General features: G+C 37.4%; 1 non-coding gene across 1 annotated transcript; it reads left to right on the top strand.

Annotated features, from left to right (window-relative positions):
• Positions 1 to 1,608: 1,608 nt before the first annotated feature.
• Positions 1,609 to 1,713, top strand: LOC113837798. The gene has a single exon (XR_003488504.1). It is a non-coding gene; the product is annotated as a U6 spliceosomal RNA (small nuclear RNA).
• The last annotated feature ends 3,814 nt before the right edge of the window (positions 1,714 to 5,527 follow it).

Here is a 5,527-nt window from a genome sequence, read left to right as displayed (position 1 = left end):
TCCCCCAATTAAGTACTTTATCTTATAAGAGTTTCCTTGGTCATGTTGTCTCTTCACAGAAATGAAATAGTGTCTAAGACACCATCTTACAAAACCCCAGTGTGACACTCAAGTTGTTAGTCACACAGGATTTAAGAGACTCCTAAAACAATGTGGGCTATTGCCATTGCCCTTTGTGGCATCCAAGAACTTGAACATAAGACCCTATTGTTGAAGACACCACACATTTTGGACATAGGACTTAGAAGAATCAAGATGGAACTGACCTGGAGTATATTCCCTGAGGACTAACTCTCATAGTATCAAAAGGTGCCATATAACCTGACAACAGTAAAATGCAATCAATAGTCCTACTCAGCTCTAAGACCCATAAACCACAACAATGACCAACCCCAGAAAGGTATCGCCGATGGTACAATAGTGACAATATTATATTAGTGGCAACCAACAGCTATCTAATGGCACTCAATGCACACTCAGTAAAAAGGAATCCATGTTTGATAATATAAATCTATCCAACTACCTTGGCTGGAGAGGTCATAGACCAAGAGGAGAAATTCCTACTGCCATTTTCTTAAACCATGGTATTTTCTAACTATATCCTAAATCATTATCATTATACCCACAGATAAGTGTAGCTCTCACCTGTCATCAAAGAGTCTTCCCTTTGGAAGATAGAGATTATTACAGTGATTCACAACTAGTCAAAAGCAGAAAATAAATGACTATGGGTACCCAGCATTAATTAATATACGTACAATGCAACCACTTCACCTAAGGCTCATGGAACAGAGTGGAATAGAGGTGGGAAGATTGTAGATCCAGAGAACCTTGATTACTGCTAATACATAGTGTCGCCTAGACATGACAGGGATGTTACATCAATAAATGCCCAACAATATGGTTCCTTGAGTAAGATCAGCATGAATAGAACACCAATAACATTCTAACATGAATGGGGAAAGTTCCACAGGCCAACTCTTATGTGAAGAGCTACAGGCAATCAAAGGATGTTGAGGAGGGAGAATAAGTTTTCTCTAGGAATGAGTTCCTTGATAGATTATTCGATCCCAAGTATTGAGCCATAAATACATATACATACAAGTAACACTGAATAGACTCAGTAGGGTGTGATCCCGTGTGTGGGTGTGGGTGCAGGAGTATGTAAAACAATAATAATTATAGAAGAGTTCGTGAGTCTGAGAGGGAATGGAAGACATGGGAGAAGCTAGATGGGGGATAGGACAGCTGTGGAAATGATGTAAATATAGTCCTCTTGTATTAAATTTTCTCAAAATGAATTTAAATTTAAAAAAGTAAAAAGACAAGAAAAAAGAAGTTTAAAGTGAGAAATGGAAGGGTAGACATTACCATTGGTGCCATAGAAACAAAGAAACCATAAGGCATTATTATGAACACTTTCATGAATATACAAACTGAATAATGTAGAAATAGATAGATGCCTAGAAACATAACTTCTAAAGGAAAAAATCATAGGGAAACAGAAAAATAGGTCTATAATAACAAAATTGAACCGTAATTAAAAACCTCCTGACAAGGAGAGGTTCAGAATGATAGGATTGGACTATTAAATTTGACCAAGCTTGTGTTCGCTTCGGCAGTACATATACTAAAATTGGAATGATACAGAGAAGATTAGCATAGCCCTTGCACAAGAATGACACGCAAATTCATGAAGCGTTCCATATTTTTCAATGGTCATTAATATCCGTCAACATTAATGATCTTAACTCCCCTATAAAAAGACACAGATTAGCAGAATGGATAAGAAGACAGAATCCTTCCTTCTGCTGCATACAAAGAACTCACCTCAACCTCAAAGACAGACGGTACCTAAGAATTAAAGGTTAGGGAAACATCTTCCAATCAAATGGACCCAAGAAACAAGCGGGGGTAGCAATCCTAATATCCAACAAATTGGACTTTAAACTAAAATCAGTCAAAAGAGATGAAGAAGGTCATTTCCTACTCATCACAGGAGAAATCCATCAGGATGAAGTCTCAATTCTGAAAATTTATGCCCCAAATACTAAGGCATCCATGTTTGTAAAAGAAACATTACTAAAACTCAAATCACACATAAAACCGTACACACTTATAATGGGAGATTTCAACACCCCACTCTCACCACTGGACAGGAACACCAGACAGAAACTTAACAAAGAAACAAAAGAACTAATAGAAGTTATGGCACAATTGGACTTAACATATATCTATAGAACATTCCACCCAAATACAAAACAATTTACCTCTTCTCAGCGCCACATGGAACCTTCTCTAAAATCGACCACATATTTGGCAACATAGCAAACTTCAACAAGTACAAAAAAATTGAAATAACCCCCTGTGTCTTATCAGACCACCATGCTTTAAAATTAGAATTCAACAACAACAAAAACTACAGAAAACCTACAAACTCATGGAAATTAAATAACACCCAATTGCACAATTCATGGGTCCAGGAAGAAATAAAAAGTAAATTAAAGATTTCCTAGAATTCAATGAGAATGAGGACACAACATATCCAAACCTATGGGATACTCTGAAAGCAGTGCTAAGAGGAAAGTTTATAGCGCTAAATGTCCACATGAAAAAACAGGAGAATAATCACACTAGAGAATTAACAGCACAACTGAAAGCTTTAGAAAACAAAGAAGCCAATACACCCCGGAGGAGCAGATGCCAGGAAATAATCAAATTGAGGGCTGAAATCAATAAAATGGAAACTAGGAGAACAATACAAAGAATCAATATAACTAAAAGTTGGTTCTTCGAGAAAATCAACAAGATAGACAAACCTTTATCCAAACTTACCAAACAACAAAGAGTGAACATGCAAATTAATAAAATCAGGAATGAAAAGGGGGACATAACAACAGACTCAGTGAAAATCCAGAGAATCATCAGGTCATACTTTGAAAACCTATATTCCTCAAAATTTGAAAATCTAAAGGAAATGAACAATTTTCTGGACAGATTTCACTTTCCAATATTAAATCAAGAACAGATAAGCAACTTAAATAGACCTATAACCTCTAGTGAAATTGAAGCAGTCATTAGAAGTCTCCCAACCAAAAAAAGCCCAGGGCCAGATGGCTTCAGTGCAGAATTCTACCAAAAATTCAAAGTACAGCTAATACCAATTCTCCTCAAAGTATTCCACACAATAGAAGCAGAAGGGTCATTACCAAACTCTTTTTATGAGGTCACAGTAACCTTGACACCCACGCCACACAAAGACACAAGTAAGAAAGAGAATTACAGACCAATATCCCTCATGAACATTGACGAAAAAAATTCTCAATAAAATATTGGCAATCGAATCCAAGAACACATCAGAGAAATCATCCATCCCGATCAAGTAGGCTTCATCCCAGGGATGGTTTAACATACAAAAATCCATCAATGTAATCCATCGTATAAACAGACTGAGGAAAAAAATCACATGATCATCTCACTAGATGCGGAAAAAGCCTTTGACAAAATCCAACATCCCTTCATGATAAAAGTCCTGGAGAAATCAGGGATAACAGGAACATACCTCAACATAATAAAAGCAATATACAGCAAGTCAACAGTCAACATCAAATTAAATGGAGAGAAACTCAATCCAATTTCTCTAAAATCAGGTACAAGACAAGGCTGTCCACTCTCTCCATACATCTTCAAAATTGCCCTTGAAGTTCTAGCTAGAGCAATAAGACAACAAAAGGAGATCAGGGGAATACAAATCGGAAAGGAAGAAGTCAAACTCTCACTATTTGCAGATGATATGATAGTCTACATAAGTGACCCAAAAAACTCAACAAGGGAACTCCTACAGCTGATAAACACCTTCAGCAAAGTGGCAGGATACAAGATTAACTCAAAAAATCTGTAGCCCTACTATATATGGATGACACAATGGTGGAGAAAGAAATCAGAGAAGCATCACACTTTTCAATTGCCACAAACAACATAAAATATCTTGGAGTAACACTAACCAAAAAAGTGAAAGACCTGTACCATAATAATTTTGAATCTCTATAGAAAGAAATTAAAGAAGATACCAGAAAATGGAAAGATCTCCCATGCTCTTGGATAGGTAGGATCAACATAGTAAAAATGGCAATCTTGCCAAAAGCAATCTACAGATTCAATGCAATCCCCATCAAAATCCCAACACAATTCTTCACAGACCTTGAAAGAACAATTCTCAACTTTATATGGAGAAACAAAAGACCCAGGATAGCCAAATCATCCCTATACAATAAAGGAACTTCTGGAGGCATCACCATCCCTAACTTTCAAGCTCTATTACAGAGCTATAGTCCTGAAAACAGCTTGGTATTGGCACAAAAATAGACTGGTAGACCAATGGAATAGAATTGAAAACCCTGATATTACCCCACACACCTATGAACACCTGATGTTTGACAAACAATCCAAATTTATACGATGGAACAAAGAGAACATCTTCAAGAAATGGTGCTGGCATAACTGGTTGTAGACATTTAGAAGACTGCAGTTAGACCCAAGCCTATCGCCTTGCACAAAACTTAAGTCAAAATGGATCAAAGATCTCAACATAAATCCAGCTACACTGAACCTATTAGAAGACAAAGTGGGAAATACCCTTGAATTAATTGGTACAGGAGACGGCTTCCTGAACATTACACCAGTAGCACAGACACTGAGGTCAACAATTGATAAATGGGACCTCCTGAAACTGAGAAGCTTCTTTAAGGCAAAGGAGACAGTCAGCAAGACAAAACAGCAGCCCACAGACTTGGAAAAGACATTCACCAACCCCACATCTGACAGAGGGCTGATCTCCAAAATATACAAAGAACTCAAGAAGCTAGTCCCCAAACACCAAAAAACCCAATTAAAAAGTGGGGTATAGAACTAAATAGACAATTCTCAATAGAGGAATCTAAAATGGCTGAAAGTGTTCAACATCCTTAGTCATCAGGGAAATGAAAATCAAAACAACTCTGAGATACCATCTTACTCCTGTCAGAATGGCTAAAATCAAAATCACCAATGACAGTTTATGTTGGAGAGGATGTGGAGAAAGAGGAACACTTCTCCACTGCTGGTGGGAGTGCCAAGTTGTACAGCCACTGTGGAAATCAGTATGGCGACTCCTCAGGAAAATGGGAATGAGTCTACCACAAGATCCAGCAATTCTACTCTTAGGCATATACCCAAAAGAAGCACATTCATATAACAAGAACATCTGTTCAACCATGTTCATAGCAGCATTATTTGTAATAGCCAGAAACCTGGAAGCAGCCTAGATGCCCCTCAACCGAAGAATGGATAGAGAAAATGTGGTACATTTACACAATGGAGTACTACTCAGCAGAAAAAAACAATGGAATCTTGAAATTTGCAGGAAAATGAATGGAACTCGAAGAAACCATTCTGAGCAAGGTAACCCAATCACAAAAAGACAAACATGATATGTACTCACTCATATGTGGACCTGCTTTATGATACATAGTAGTGAGCACGCTTTATC

The sequence above is a fragment of the Cricetulus griseus genome, chromosome X (genome assembly GCF_003668045.3).
Source record: "Cricetulus griseus strain 17A/GY chromosome X, alternate assembly CriGri-PICRH-1.0, whole genome shotgun sequence".
Lineage (NCBI taxonomy): Eukaryota > Metazoa > Chordata > Mammalia > Rodentia > Cricetidae > Cricetulus > Cricetulus griseus.
The sequence above is the reverse complement of the archived record's forward strand: the minus strand, read 5'-3'. Positions and strand labels throughout refer to the sequence as shown.